The sequence below is a fragment of the Calonectris borealis genome, chromosome 2, assembly GCF_964195595.1.
Source record: "Calonectris borealis chromosome 2, bCalBor7.hap1.2, whole genome shotgun sequence".
NCBI lineage: Eukaryota > Metazoa > Chordata > Aves > Procellariiformes > Procellariidae > Calonectris > Calonectris borealis.
Window position 1 is genome coordinate 158,184,082 of NC_134313.1, and position 16,799 is coordinate 158,200,880.

Genomic DNA, 16,799 nt, shown 5'->3' on the forward strand with positions numbered 1-16,799 from the left:
TAAACCACAACAATTCTAAATTATGTAGTTGTTCAAACTGAGTAAGTACTTTGACACAATATTCATTTTAGATATTTTTCCTAGCATGACCTCTCTCTTTTAGTTCTCTTCATTTTTCTTATTGACAGAGCTTTGTCACTTAGGAGCATGGAATACATTAAATTGTTGGCCAACATCCAACCAACAAATTGAAGCTTATACTAAGTATGAAGAGTACTAAAGTCCACCTGTCAAGCCTACTTCATTGTTAATAATGACAGCATAACCTAATCCTAAATTAAGAAGCAACTTTAGAACTAGCGACCTTGATTCTAGTAATGCTGGACATCACTTGAACGAAACAACTTTTATTGTGTTTTCTGTTTGGTTGCACAAGTCAGCAAGGTTGCACATGGTAGTTTAACACAAAGTAGGTACCCCTAGTGAAATCCTGCTGACGTGACACCTTTGATCATAATCCCACAGCTTTCAAGTGGCAATTTAGCCCAGAAGTCTATGAAATAAAAAGTGTTGTAGCTTTCCACTGTAGCAGAAAGTGACAGTATTCTTAAAAGCTGCAACAGTTTAGCAGTTTACTGACCTTACTATACTTCAGGGGTGGTGTACCAGTTTACCGCAAGTATAGTGGGTGGTTTTTTGTACCCAACAGCTGATGAATCAGGAAGCACAACATACAAATAGAGAAGCTTTGCTTAGACTTTCATTGCCATAGGAGAAAGCATACAGTGGGACTGCAGCACTGTTACACACTTCCCAAGAAGTAATTTTTATCTAGTTCTTGGTTTTTACAAACTATTGTGATCTGATCAGTTCCCCAGAGTAGGGATTTTTTTCTTCTCTTTTTTTCCCTCTTCACTAGACTGATGCATCAACAAACAGTAGGAGGGCTGGCTCATCTCCACTGATAATAGCATGCAGGATAATTTTGCCATGTGACTGACTTTCTTCTTTGACTCTAAAAGACATTTGAAAAAAGATTAATTTAAATAGATTTCCCATAAACAGAATTTACTAAAAAAAAATAAAATCCTTGCTTTAATCTCATCTGTAAATGTACAGGAAAGAAAAAGTCTACTATGATATTCCAGCATTTTAAAATGTTACTGAAGAATGAAAATATTCTCTTAGTGAGTAAATGGAACGTATTTGGGGATATGTATTTGCAGTGAAGAATTTTTTCCTCTGTGCAGTTCACTGCTTTCTTAGTCTGTCAAGGAAAAATAATGTTTTTTGCTACCTCCTGCTCTTTTATAGCTAGACCCTCATCTAACCTTGACCAGGGTCATGGCATGGAATGAATTGATAAGACATACTTCATTTGGGATTAAATAACAATGAGACTGACAGAGCCTAGAGGGGTTTGCAATCCTAATGGAGAGTTTATCAGTGCTCTTACAGAGGAAAAACAATATGACTTGGATTAGTTGCTTCCTATGTGCCGGTCACAAAAGACAAATATACCCCAGAGGCTAATCTAATGTGCTCTCCCAACATTTTAAAGAACATCAAAAGTGTTAAATATGTGAAACAGAGAAGTATTCTTAGCTGATTCTTACTGGAATACGTGCTACTCCACTTTCTGAGCTCTTTGTTGTTCTTTTGTTAATCTGTGCAGGTTCTCCTATGATCCAATGGATTCTGCTACATTTGCTGTGGTATGGGAGACTTCATTCAGTTTCCCTTCTAGCAGCCTAGCTTGAAGCTGAGTATCGTATTGTAGGTGACATAAACAGTTTGCCAGAGATACATTTCGCATATATTTCAGGAGGTCAGTAAGACACTTGATCCTATTTCTAGTGTTGGAAAGAAAAGAGAAAGTCGAAGATCTGACTGGCGTAGGAGTCAGGAGATTTTGCTGTAAATGGAAAGTAAAATCTTGAAGGCAAATAATGCAAGTAGCTACATGGAACTCTGCGCTTTTGGTGCCTGTCTATTTTCTTCCCAAAATGCTTAGGCCAGTCTAAATTTGCACTCTTGAAACAAGCTCAGAAATAGACTCAATTTAGTTTTCTCCACCAGCAGCATAGGTTTCTCACTACTGTTAATATCACTATTTATACAGATCATACCAGATTAAAAGCAAAAACAAAACAAAAAAAAAACCCTGAAAAACTGTGGCCAAAAATATTTCATGAGTCAGAATAATCTGTCTATTGGTGAATCTCCATGAATCACCATGCAGTAGAGTTACCACCTGTCTGTGATCTCTCTCTCCTGACTTGTGTCCATGCATTGCCTTGCTGAGCACCAGTTAGTGCAGGCCAAAACCAAGCCAGGAGGCATGCTAGCAGTTTAAAACTACTGATGATGACCTATTCATGCATTAGATTGTGTTCTGGTCTTATTCAGTTTACTGCTATAGACGGAGTCTACAAATTTTGTTTTCCTTGCCGTATGCTGGTCTCTTCCTAAAGGAAAGATGCAGTTCAGACTTGGCATTCAGGGCCTTTTATAGAGCAGGGGGAGAGAAGAATACATCCTTTAAACCAAAGGGCAGGGATGTACTGGAGATACTTCCGTTCTGCACATAGCCAGTAAAACCAGATGTAAAATGATATTTTTTTCCTATACTAGCTTTAAAACTTGCCTTCAGAAAATTTAACCTGCTAACTACTTTCTAGTGAAGATCTTGAACCTGTATAAGAAATTGAAGTCTACGAACAGTAGGTTTTCTTCCATTAGTTTTTCACAGACCATGAAGAAATATTTCATAAATCTTATCCAAAAAAGGGTGTGTACCATTACCTCCAGCAGCTGGATTTAATCATGGGTGGTGTCAGCATCCATGGAATCCTATACCCAGGTACCTCCAGAACTTTGCAATCCAAATATGATACTAATTGCATTTAGATGTCCATAAGGGTGAATGTTGCTGCAGAGCTCATTTCATTAATATTCTTCTGTGATTTGGGGACCTGACTTCTGCCATCTTCTTCTCAAACACTCATTGGATTTCTTAAAAATCCAAACATAGCGCTACAAGTAATCACCTCACAATTATTATTCTTAGAAAAACAGATTAATGGCTGAAGAATGTAACATGAATAAAGTATAAAGTCTTTTTTTTTTTTCACGCTTTGATGATTTGATTCTGCTCCAAACCTTCAATCTTTCCTTTGTTTTACGTTATTTCCTTCAGTTTGCTCATAAACTGTATTTCAAGTGAGAGGCTAGGACACTCCCTTTGTATTTTAGTCAGAATGTGACATCTGGTATTTTTATTTGCTGGGTAGTCTTGTCTTCACTGTAAGAACACATACATAATCTTCCAGGTTTCCTTGGGTTCCAGTTCTCAGTGTATTATTTATACAAGTTCGTGGTAGGTTATAAACCTGTGAAAGCCTGATTCTTATTTTTTACTATGTGTTTTGAACAACACCAACATCCTGAGAACTTTTTATGATCCAGTTTTGTACCTATTATTTCAATGTGTTTTCTTCTATTAGTCATAAGTAATCATTTCCTCCCTCATCCCTTTTCACTGACTGTGACAGTGCCTTATTTTATTTTCCAAGACTTCTTTTGGTTTGCATGTATGTTTTTGGTAACACACATGTAACTGTATGCTATAGTTTGTGCCCTTATCCATTATTTAGATTGCAATTTAAATACATGGCAATTAAACTGTTCTCTAGCAATCTCTGAAATTAAGAGAGCATGTTTTTACTGGTCGACTTTACAGTAGACTGATCTAGATCCTATCAAGCTCATTAGGAATACTTCCTTTTTTCTTCCTCAGGGTAGAACTGCAACATGAAAGGAGTTTACTATTATAAAAGGAATTACCTGTATAACATGTTTGTTATACATGTTTTTTATATATATATACACACACATATTAAGATTCATTTTAATGCTTCTCATGAATTTATGATAAAATTCTTAGCTTTGCCACAGACATCTTTTGCAACCTTGAACAAATCATTCAAACTGTCTACTTTATTCCCCTGTCTGTAAAATGGGGAAAATGCTTCCTTTGTCCCAAGTTTATAATATCTCATTTATTAATGCTTCATATTCTTCAAGTCCATGATATGTTTGTACAGGACCTAGAGTAATGGCGCTTCACTGATAATTGTGGCTTCTACATACATTCGTAAATGAAATATATAAGAGAAGCAACAGGTCTACTCTCTAGCGTAGATGGCATTTCAATATAGTAACCCCTTTTCTTACATGCCTATCATATAACTGAAAATGATGAGCCTTTCCAAATATTTATACTTACAGATTTCAGTGGGTTAGCTCTGCTAAGATCTTTACAAGCCCTTCCACAAACCATGTATCTCCTTCATTTAATTTTGCAGACATGTACACTCTATGGTGATGAACTCATAACCAAGATTAAATGACTTGAGCTTGAACGGAATAAAGTCACAGTTCTACCTTTTCTAGGAACTCCGGAGCTCCCAGGATTTCTGCATACTCAGTTTTCATTAATTCTAATATAGCTGTTCCTGTTAACGCAGTTTTGCTGACCACTTCCTAAAGAACTTGATCACTCACTTACTTCTTTATTTTCTGTCATGGTATTTTTCACGGAACTATGGTTAATAACATAAAGTAAATCTTCAGTGCCTTTCCCTTTTTCTGCTGACCTACAAATGGATTAGATGAGTATATAGGATGTATATTTTGATTGAGCTTTCCTCTCATAGATCTTGCAGTATAATCTTTACAGTATAAACATGGGGGCGAATATATGCTAATGGGCAATTCTCTGTTAGGTTGAATTTAACGATGTGTTTTGGCTGATCTAACAGCTCGCTCCTGTGCTAGTGCCTGGCTACTGCGCTCTCCCCTACTCTTAGGCACAGGCTTCCACTTCTTCCCTTGCACCATTCCTAGTGCTTGTCAGGTTCCTGGAGGAGCTGAGTCTGCTCACTACCCCAGCAGAAAACCCACACATGGCAATTTAAAAATAGTTGTTTTGGTGTATCTGCTTACAGCCCAATTACTGTACTAAACAGTAGTGAGCTATTAGATCATCTCAGTCATGCAATGAATACCTTTAGAAAATCCAGACATAGATTTTCTTCATTATTTCTCAGGCAAGAGTAGGAGGGACATCCTGGCCAACAGTATGTAGTTGTGGCCACAACACTAGAACTGTTATCTTCAGTTTATTTGAAGTCTTACCCTAAAGGCTGACATCTGATGGTATAAAAGTCATTATTTCAATTCAAATGATTGCCCACTATGAAGCTGAAATATGTGAATGTGAGTAAAATACATGTTTTTTGCTTTCTCTCAGTGTCTTGTGGGTAAATAGATGTACATTCCCCAGTGTAATAACTATAACAGTGCTTTTTGGAAGCAGTATGAACTCAAATCAAAAGCAAATGGTTTCCTTCACTCTAACCAGTCTTGAACTAGATTTAAAAAAAATCAGATATTTATTGTTTGTCATAAATACAACATGTTCCTAATTCAACAACAGTTAGCAATATGTTTAAAGTTTCTGTTTGCTTGTAACTGTCAGTGGTTTAGTGATATTTAATCGTCTATTGATGATATTTCCCTAGCGAAAAAAGATTTAGGCAACAGCTTGAATGCTTTGTAGAATAGGGCCTATCTGCCACAACCAAGTAAAAGTAATGCACTGACTGTTTCTTTTAAAGAAAGCTTTGCTAAATTTTGAAATGGAGTTTTAGTCAGAGTTCAAAAATATTCACCCTTCTAATGTCAGTATGTAAAATACTTTCTCAATGATCTGCCAATTAGTGTTGAAAGTTAATTTTGAAGTGTTTTATGAGTCAGTGAGAAGGAAAAAAGAAATGATGGCAAGTTTGCTCTGATATTTTGAACCTTAAAAGTAGTACTGATTGTTAAAGCTAATTCTCTGCTAATTTTCATTTACATTTTCATAAAAATCCCTTGACATTCTGCAATTTTGACCTGTGTTTCTGAGGGATATTAATGATTCATCTGAACAAACAAATAGGATGAATACTGATAGGTAATCTAATAAACAGAATATTAAAAATACCATGTCATTTCTAATTCTTATGAAACAGAAATAAAGATAGGTATGGTATAAAATGGAAAGAACAAAACTCTTATCTTTGGGAAGGTTTCTCCCTGATTAGCTGGAAAGAACTCAAATTCTTTTTGTTTGTTTTCTTGAGGAAACCTGACCTAAATAAGAATTTATTCTATTGGTTAAGATTTTTGTGTGTGTGTGTGTACAAAGCTTCTAAGCTTTTTTAAAACAATTTTTATTTCAGCTGTGTATGAAGTTACAAAAGGTACCAAAATGTATCTATCTTTGCTATCTTTACAGTTAATGAAACAAATGTGGAGGAGTTGTAATGCTTCCTATTTCCATCAGAGGGTACTATAAACATGCCTAAAACTTACTTTTTTGGCTTCACCTGCAAAGAAATGGATGTTTCTTTCAGTTTGGAATTTCCTGATCATTTTCAGTGTTTACAAATTCTGTGTACCATCAGATATATTTGCCTTGCTAAAAACATGAGTGGTTTATGTAGCCTCATTAAAAACATTTGAAAACAAGTTTAGCAAACGTTCTCTTTTCCTTGTAAATATTCACGGGATATTCCCTTTTAAAAAGGAGTCTTGTTCCAAAACTACTGTGTGTAAAATGCCAACCTGGATGGAGGTAAAAAATGTTCCTTATGTACCGAACATCTTATACATCCTGGCAGTCAAAATACACTTTCTTTGTGGATAGCGAAAGCAATTCTGTGAGCAGAGAAAGAGCTTGAGAAGCTGAAGCGGTATACTCGACATCTCTTGTGCAAACACGTTGTACAGAAAAGCAGCAGTCACCTGCCAGTGAGCGGCTGCCCTTGGGACAGGTGCTCTGCGGTACCGGGGCCGCTGGCCTGTGGGCGCTGCTCCTGCGCCGGCGCCCTGCTCCCCCGCCAGCGGCTGCTCGGGTGCGCTGCAGAGCTGTTCAGCTTCAGTCACCTGGGCTGCTCTTCTTTGTACTTATTTTCACATTATTTTCTCAATGGCTTTTTATTCACGTGACTGCTTGAAGTCAGGTGGTTCTCCGGCTGGACAGTGGCCGTTTGTACGGCAAAGGCATTATTGGCATACAAGAAGGACATATTTAATATTTGTTTTCTCTCTTTTTTTAATGACAAACTTCATTCTGTTTACAGTTTGTCATCCGGGCACAAAGGAGCAGTGATGCCATGCACCTTTGATGACCACAAATAAGAAGTAACGAGAAGTGAGCAGTTCATGAACAACGCGTGGGGAGAAATGTCTTCACAGGGCCTGGCAGGCAGGGCCTGTCCCAGCCCCAGCCAGGAGCAGGGCAGCCGGCGGGCAGCGAGGGCAGCCCCAGCCTCGGGCATCAGGCATCTCCTTTCTGACAGGGCCGGGCCAGCCCGGGCTGGGTCGTTGGCCCGCAGGTGGGCTCAGCTCAGCAGGGCCCATGGCCAGGCAGGGCAGGGCTATGGGGAGCTTGAGACCGGCAGCAGGGATTGACAGCCCTTGGGGTCTGAAATGGGGTCCTGGGCCATGGGTGGGGTGGGGGAGGCGGCAGGGGGCTGGGCAGGGACAGTGAGGCCTGTCGGTGCCCTCAGCCCTGACAATCAGCAGCAAATGAATTCATAGATTCTGATACAGAAAGGGCTAAGCCAAAATAGGATGGTAGCTTGAAGAAGCCTATTTGAGATGGTCACTGGAGGTACAGCTCAGACCTTCTCTCATCTCCAACCTTCATCCTCTTCTCCTTGGGCAGCAATGTCCCCTCTGGCTGAGTTGTTTTGGCAGCTTGCAAACAGGCTGGTGCTCAGTAGTAAAATAAATACAATTTTAGCGTCCAAGATTAACACACATAACTGCATGAGTATTCCACATGGTAAGAATTCCATTTGTTTATTCAGAGTTGTTAATGAGAAAATGTTTACTTTTTATCAGAAGAACATAGATGAGATTAAGTGTAGTAGTCTGTCCACACTATTATAATTTTGTGGCACCACAATGAACATAAAATGAGTGTGAACTCTGGTTTTATGTGGTCTGGCTAATTTAACAGAAACAGTCTTCTGCCCACTCTTGACTGACATAAAATCTGCACCCATTTGTGATTCTGCATCAAAAAACCCTGGGATTAAAGATCATTACTGTATGTCAAACCTTCAGATTGTAACATAGATATTCTTATAACATTGTGCTCTGCTAATAATCCGTTGTAGTGGGACCATTTATAGGGTAAGGTGTTATTTAGCTTATGGATTTTGGAATTGGCACACAGAAATCAAACTATATTTGCATAGTTCATGAAAAACGCAAAACTTCTTGGATAAGTTATGGAAAACAAATTCAATCAGACAAGAAATCTATCAGCAGAAAGTAGTGATTCAGTCTGATTTTATTCACATTTTAAAATTAGTTCTTATTTGCATTAGTTTCATATACACTACATGTGGTTTATGCACAACCACCCCAACAACATTCTAATGTCTCCTTTAAGCAAAACTAAAGCTTATACACCTCTGCAGGTGATATAAGGGACAATTTTAGAACCCATTTTTCTGCATATACAGCCACCATGAATTCGGGAGAGGGGCTCTGAAGTAAGCCTAGTCTTATATCCCCTGGATACTTCCCACTTCCTGTATACCTGATTGCTGAAATAGAGGAGAGCCTGCTTCCACAAACCAAATTTGCACCTCTTTCTCAACAAAGCATCCCTCCCCCATTTTCTGAAATTCTATACACTTATTTCTTCTGAGCCCACCAGTTGTCTTCCTGCATAAAACTTGCATCCTCAGAAACCTGTGTAATTTGACTACTAATTTCACAAGGGGGTAAGTTATGAGTTGTCAACTGTATGCATGAAAATGCAATATAGTGTTGGTTGTTAATATCATCCTGATGTTGAGATGATGAAATAAAATCATTCCAATCATCTTTCTTCTTCCAGCCTCACAAACATGTCCTGTACACATTAATACGCTAGTAATAACAACAATATAGAATATACAGACAATGGAGACCCAAATTTTGTGTTTGTGACCCATTTTTATTTGTTTTCACTTTTTTTTTTTTAATTGGATAGTCAAAATTTTGTTTTGCCTAGATTTTTAGAAGCTGTGTTTGGTTCACTTCTTGTTGACTATGGAGTTTCTTTTTGACTTGTAGCTAAAACGCACTGAAAACGGCTGGAGGTCATTTGATTTCATGTCTGATTTTAGCATTAGTAGGAGAAATAGGCACCTCTGGAGTGCCTCTTTATCCTAAACAGTCTTTGCTATCATCTTTGGATATAATGAATTGCCTGTTTCTCTCCAGGAAGTGAACCTTGGTGACTAGCTTTGACTTTGATATCTTGACACTCAAGTGACAGTAGATGTATCCCATCCAAAAAACAACAAAGGTGTTTGTTTTCATTCAGTGCTATGAATCACACCAGAGTGATTTTGAAACAACATCACAACATCGCAGAATGGCTGAGGTGGGCAGGGACCTCAGGAAATTGCTGGTCCAATGCCCCAGCTCCAGGCAAGGTCAGCTAGAGTGGGTTGCTCAGGACCTTGTCCAGATGGGTTTTGAGTATCTCCATGGTTGGAGACTCCAGAACCTATCTGAGCATCCAGCTCCAGAACTCGATTACTCTTATGGTAGAAAAGTTTTTTCTTGTGTTTAGATGTAATTTCCTATATTTCAGGAAATACATCTAGGGTTAGTAGCCTTAAGGAGTAGCTAAACAAAACTAGACTGGTTTACTAACTGGAAAAAAAACACTACCTCTTTCTATTGCTGTATTATTCATATACACTTCTATCATAATTTTGTGAAGAAACATTAAAACCGGTGTGTGTTTTGCATCATCAATTTGCATTAAAACAAAAAATGAGTCACAGAATGGTAACTGAAAGTTGATACAATGCTTATAAAGAAGAATTTTAAATTATCTATTGTTTAATAATTTTTTATTTGTTGATTTCTTAGGCTGAATTTTTAAGACGATACACAGGACTGAAAAGTGCTTTGAGCTCAAGTTGTTCTGTATTGTACTTTAGCCCTTTCTAGTATGTTTTCCATCCCTGGATTTGACCAAAATCATTCAAACAATGTGGAAAAGGAATTGCTGCTGACTGATTGGCTGCTTACATATTTTATGAATTATTAAATTGTTAAAATATTAATTTAGATCTGAAAACTAACATCTTTCTATAGCTAGAACATATTTATTTCTATAATACTGCCTGGGATTGTACCACAGGTTAAAAAACTTAAAAGGCAGGCAACATGTATAAAACAATTTCACTTTCAATAAGTAGTTTATGGATATAACTATATATATAAAAATGAAGCTATATGTGTGTATATATATGTACATATTTATGTTAGGCAATTTTTTTTTAAATATAGCTAAAACTATTTATTTAGTGAAGTCATACTTAGGAATGACATACTAAATGTAAGCAAAACCAGAATCTGCTTCATTTGAAAAAAACCCAAGGCCTGACTATTTTTGCTTAATTTAGATTTTTAAACTGTAGAGATAAAGGAAAAAGTGGTGTAAAAACATACCAAATCTCAACATGTGAGCATTAGAAGCGTTGGCACTCAGTGTCTTTTTAACCTTCATATCTGAGTGTACTGAACTTAGTATAGTATAGAATTCTCTGTGCTATATTCTGATTCTGCTGAGGTAAATAGCAAAACTCCCTTTGTACTCAGTGGTACAGGATTAGTCCCTCTATTTTTTACCAGGGCAGAGGCTTTTTCCTTACCATTATTGCATCTTCATATAAATATAGCAGCATTATCGAAAGCCTGAAGCTTCATGCCATTGCTTTGCTCATCTTCTTAAATTCAGTACCACATGGCGTATTTCTGTGGAGCCTTATCTCTCAAGCCAAAAAGAAAAGCATGATCACAATAGTCAGCTTGGCTTTTCTTCTCATCTCTATATGCACTTCAGTGCAGGAGAAGTTCAGACACCACAGAGCTTCAAATGGTTTCATTCAAAGGCATTAAGAAAAGAAAGGGAAACAAATATTGAGCTATTACAAAGAAGTTTTCAGCCAGTGCATGTTTATTAATCTTACTTTATTCTATCCAGAATATTCAAAGACATCTGATTAAACTGTCCCAAATAAAAAGGACAAAGCTTTCTTCAATCTGTGCAGTACAGATAAATAATTTTGTGGGAGATTTTTATCATCTCTCAGGCTCTGTACTGGAGACTTGTTGAGACATTTCAAACAGGCTATGCGCGTTGCCAAATATAGTCCTGTTCAGAATATGCTAAAATATTGTATCTGGCTAATTGGAGATAGAAAAGATTGTTTCTAATCACTACATGACATACTTTGCAATTCTTATAGATACTTAGTCATATTTCATGCGTTACATGTATTTTCAGGGAAATTACTGGAACAAGTCACAAGAATAAGGGTGGACCAATACAGCAGCAGAAATTGCTGTATGGCACAGCATACAATGACCTTGTTATGACCCTTGTTTGGGTATCCTACTTTAATCTTCATATTCTCTAATGTTTCAGCAGTGTGATAACTTACTTTTATTTACAGGTAGCTGATATTTTTGGAAGGGACCATTCAAAGGCAAAAAGAAATATTGAATAACATCGTATTCATTAAAATGCAGAGAGAACAGGACTTTTTCACCCAGATCCTTAGCTGTAAGTTGTCTTGAAGTCAACATCTAACACTATCTGAGGATCTGTTATTTTATCTTCATGATTTATTTCATTTTTTCAATAAATAAATCTCTTCCATACAAGAAAAGTTGATTCTTATTGACTTAGGGAATTTAACTGCTCCTTTTTTTTACCATGGTTCAGTATGAAAATCAGTAGGCCCAATCACTTTTTGTTTCTTCATCTGCTTACACTTTCTTTTGAACTAGTGATTAGTGAACAGAGATGTGACATTCAACCTATGTGACTAAACCAAACAGTGCTGTTACTTCCAGTCTCTACTTCTCCTTTGCTCATGACGTTGATCTTTATTTGAGTTCATGTAAGAGATAGGCCAGATAATAATTTAGCTTTGTCTTTTTGTATTCATTAAGAACTGATTATTTTTTTTTATGCAAACCAGTATTGCCACCATAGTTACACATCATGCTCTTCTGCTTGGAGATCAAGACTTAGAGGAAGTTACAAGAGGAGACTGAAACATTACATCTATAGTAATAAAAGAAAACTTACTGTGTTTCCTTTGAAAAATGAAGTTAATGATTTTTTTGATAATAGTTTTCTCATTTTGAAATGACACCATTTCCCCATTTTGAAATGATGGAACCTCCACCACTGAATTTAGGAAACATCCACGTACATTAACAAAAGGGGTACTTTGTGTATACATATATATCAATATATATACGTATACACACTCACATGAATTTGAGACTAAGAGTTTTGACCAGCAAAAAACCTTACTAGTAAGTATTTAAAAATTGTCAATTATTTAATTTCTTTCCATGAGTCCTCTTTTCTGTATATTCCTGTTCTAAGCATTGTCCTTTCCTCCTGCTGTTTACACCAATGATTACTGATAAATGTAATGGCTACTTACCTGCTTCATCCACTTTAATCACACTGATTGGCCATCTCCCCTTTGAGTGTCTCTGCATGACTATCAATAGCATTGTGCCTCTTGCAATGAATTTGTGACGGGCAGCACAGCCTGTGGAAATTAGCTTTCTCATTTGTGATATTTCCTTTTCATTCTGTTTGTTAATAGACTAAAACAGCTCCCAAAAATGTTACCACCCACCGCTGTCTTCACTGGAGGAGAGACAAAGCAAATCCCGCTGAAGGGAAGATTATTTTGAAGATGGTGTCTAATTGCTTTAAAATGTAGTAAGTGGATCCCAAATCCACAGTCTACTTTTGCTCCTTCACAGTCAGCACTACCTGTGGCTGTCACTCTTCTCCACTGCAGCTCGCAGCAATATGAGCGAGCACAACACAGTTTATGGCTGATTCAAGCTCACTGAGGCAGCAGTTACCAGGTTGTGTTGCTCCCTGCATGCATCCAAATGCCTCTTTAACTGGAGGTGCCCACATTTTTCTAACCCTTTCATCCTGTCTCTAGGAGACAGATAGTAAAATTAATTAAAGTAGGTTTTATTGCACACTTGGGAAAGTGATGGGCCTTTGTAGCTCTGGATCAGCAGTCTCTGATTTCATATTTGCATGAGGCTAATAAAGAAAACAAGACAATTGATATAATACCCTCTGCAGACAAGATTTCTGTAACTGATGGCATAACCTTCATGACCACAATGCTGCAATACATTAACTTACCACTGGAAGCGGTACTTACCTCTTTTGTGATAGTTTTGGGAGACTTAATGTTAAACTGCTTTGTACACATCTATATAGTAATGGTCAATAAAAGAAGTGATGATTCCACTTGGAATTGTTTTTTAAGCAGAACTCTTCTCTGGATTCTTTTATTTTGTGAAAAGGTGCAACAAGCTTCTTTTTGTCTTTTTGTATTCATTAATAATTGATTTTTTTTTTCCCCCAAAAGCGGAAACCCTGGCAGCTCCACAGTGCAAACTGTGATTGGAATGTTCCCTGGGGTGGAAAGAGAGGAATGTTCCACTGATCTTCCCTTGCAGAAGCAATCTGGCTAATTTTAAGGTCTGTTTCGGAAATGTGCCTTACAGCACCCCAAATGTCATTCATTTTAGAAGAATAATATTTCACAAATACAATTACTAATTATCATGCTGAGTTAATGTAACATTTGTACAACATTTGAGGATCTCGACAACACTCAGTAAAGCTGTATCGTTTACAATAACTATTGCTTTGCAAAGGGGATAAGGTATTTGTGGGGAGAAGGGTTCTTTGGATGAATAATTAAAACTATCTGGAAAGGAATTGTGTTACTTCAATTTTCTTAGATTGTTTCAATGTTTCGTTAGCAAGAGTGAGAATCTGTGTAAGACTACAGTTGTTCTTATTATTAAATGATGATAATACATGTGGCTTTATGGGAAGTCAGAATACAGTGACTTTGTCACAGCATTCTAGGTGAGAAATTCAAAGATGCTGTGCCATAAATAATTGAAATATTCTGTAAAAATGATCCGCTCATATGGGAAATTTTTTTTCGATATTCTTGCTTATTTTCATGTAAAAATTTTAGCTTTCCATTACAAGAAGTACAAAATTAAACTGATTTTCTTCTTCCTTTTAGCCAACTGGCAATTGAAAAGGTTGCTGCTGTTTTCTGTTTGTTGAGTTTCTTTACATTGCAGCTCTATTGCAGCAGGCCTGTACAGCCATAGTGGGAGTCTCAAGAATGAGGGTGCCTTCCCTCTGACTCCTCACTGACATCTCTTCCTGCAGATTCCTTATGTTGAAGGTGCCAGGCTTGCAGATGGGGGGACCAGCTCTAGGTACTCCTATCCACTTGCTTGACTCTCTGGCTTTCTACCTTCACTAACGCTCATGTTCATACAGATATAAATGGATCCATGCAAGAAGGGAACTGCTTCTGTCCTTCAGTGGGCCTATTTCCTCATGGGATAAGTGAATTCCCAGGCAAGCTGTATAAATGTGAGAAATGTAACTTGTACCCTCCCTAAATGTGGTCCTTTCACCTTATTACTCCTGTAGATATGTAGTCACTTCATAAGTCAAAATATAGATTGTATCATGAATAGCTTTTAATTCTCCTCTGCCAAATAAAGCTCCAGTTTGTACAATACAATTTGTAATTTGGGTTGTAAAAACTGCTCAATTCTTTTCCCTTAATGTTCGAGCAGCAGATCGTGACAAGCTTTTACATAAGTGCCCAGATGAGAAATGCAAACCTTGTGTGTGGGATACTCATTTACTCTCACATTAGACATTGTTGTCTTTCTCGAATCCAAGAGCCTTTTCCTCGCTGTGGTCCAAAGCACTTGCAGTGCTGCAGACAGAGAAACCGAGTGTCGACTTCCTTCTGGATGCACTGGCCGGCAAGAATGGGCCAGCTGAACAGGAGACAAGCAGACCATCAGAGTGCATGGTTGTCCCCGCGCTGAGCTTCATCCCCTGTACAAAGATGGATTATACCGCATACTGCAAAATCCCCTTATTAAAGCAGTAGCCAAATCAGTTTGGCATTTGGGGTTCTTTTTTGCTCCCAGCAAAGTCAATTGGAGCTCTGCAGCAGACTTCAATGAGAAAAGGATAAGGCATTAAATACCATGCTGCACAGCTTTTGTGTTACTTGAAAGGAATCCAGGCAGACCTTTGCCAGAGTGATTGTGAATGTGGTACTTTTCCAGAAGAGTTTGGAGGGCCTCAGGCTTGGCCAAAGGAGTACAAATCAGTTCAAACCTAAAATTGTGCTAAGTTTTCCAAAACGTAAATGACAGACAACAAAAAAGCATGAGAAACATGTAAGCTATAATTCAAGTTAACATCTGAGCAGAGCACAAAAGAGAGATGCAGCTGGTTAAATGAACTTTTTTTCTAAAGAAACTTCAGTTGTAATTTTTTTCATATTGAATTTTAAAAATAGTCTCCACTTTACCCTTTAAGTGAACTGGAAAAGAACAAATGACAATAGCATAGTAATTTGGGGGCCAATTTTCCTTAAATACATGTTCTGTTCGATATTGAACCCTTTTGATATTTGGAAGCTTCAGGACTCAGTTCTCTGAAAGGAGCTGCATAAATTGAGGAATTCTTACAATACCGTTTGGCTTAATAGCTACTTGATCATGATTCCTCGGTGGATCCCACTGTTCTGGCTGATTGGAAGGCTCTCAGTTGCATACAGTAATGCTGAAATACCAGTCAAACTGCCATGAACAGGGTTATGCATGCATTGTCCTTGTTAAGCCCTATTGTCAGGGTCTTTGTAATCTGGCTGTAAAATCATTCTTAGCTGAGGGTACGTATACAAGCCTGGAAGCACATTCACTTGACTATTTTTGCATATTTTTCAAATCACTTACTCTCTTTTGCTACCTTTTATTTTTTTTAGTTTTTTTTTTCTTTTATCAAGAACAAAAATGAAAACCTTTCTCCCCAGAATCTAATATTCAAAGTTGGGATGAGGTGGGTTTTTTCAGGGAAGTTCATTTTTCTTCTGGTGCTGCTGCTAGACTAACCCTCACCAAAGGGTGCTTTTAGTCTTTCCTCCTAAAGAAATGTCTTGAGAACACTTAGGGGCTTCTGTCGTGTTTGAGGCCACACTCTGCCACTCTCAGAACGAGTTTGCAGTTGATATGCCTGTGGCATTTCCCTGATATCAGGTAGGTTTGGATGCCAGGACCCACGACCCGAAGTGGGTGCTAAGGGTGTGGGCTGCTGCTCCCCAACACAACCTTTTCTCCAGGAAGGTGGTGGAGTGCCTTGTCTCTGTTACAGTGTGCATGCAACGGTGTAGGAAAAGCAAATGTAGTACTCTTCAGTGTCAGCTTGCAGCCACTTCATTTTCTCTTGCATTTCTTACCCACCGCTCAGCTTTTCCTCCCCTCCTCTTAGTGCAGCTCTACAGAGTAGCAGAAAACTGCTTCTGACTGCCCGTGTTCTCAGTGCCTTTATAACCACACTGGGTCTGTGCTGTTTCTGTAAGTCATGTGAACGTGTCTTGCAGCCAGCCTGAGGATGTCTGCGTGCCCATGATACAGCATGATTAGCGGCCTACGGAGATCACCAGCTGAAAACCGGGCATGTTACAAATCAGAGACCGTCCTGGGAGAAGTCAGAGAAATTTATGCAGTACCTGCTGCTGGCAATTTGCCTGGCTTCAGCCAAAGATATTGATTGTTAGATGCATTAATTTTAGGAAGTAGACTTTCTCTGTTTTTTTCCAAAGAGCCAATAC

The 16,799-nt window shown here is 37.9% G+C and overlaps 1 long non-coding RNA gene across 1 annotated transcript in view; it reads left to right on the forward strand.

The window, feature by feature from the left end:
• The window catches only part of LOC142079607 (uncharacterized), an 81,992-nt gene extending 65,407 nt beyond the window's left edge, over positions 1-16,585 (forward strand). The window contains exon 3 of the long non-coding RNA XR_012672729.1: positions 16,573-16,585. This is a non-coding gene — a long non-coding RNA (uncharacterized LOC142079607). The remainder of the gene's footprint in view (positions 1-16,572) is intronic.
• The last annotated feature ends 214 nt before the right edge of the window (positions 16,586-16,799 follow it).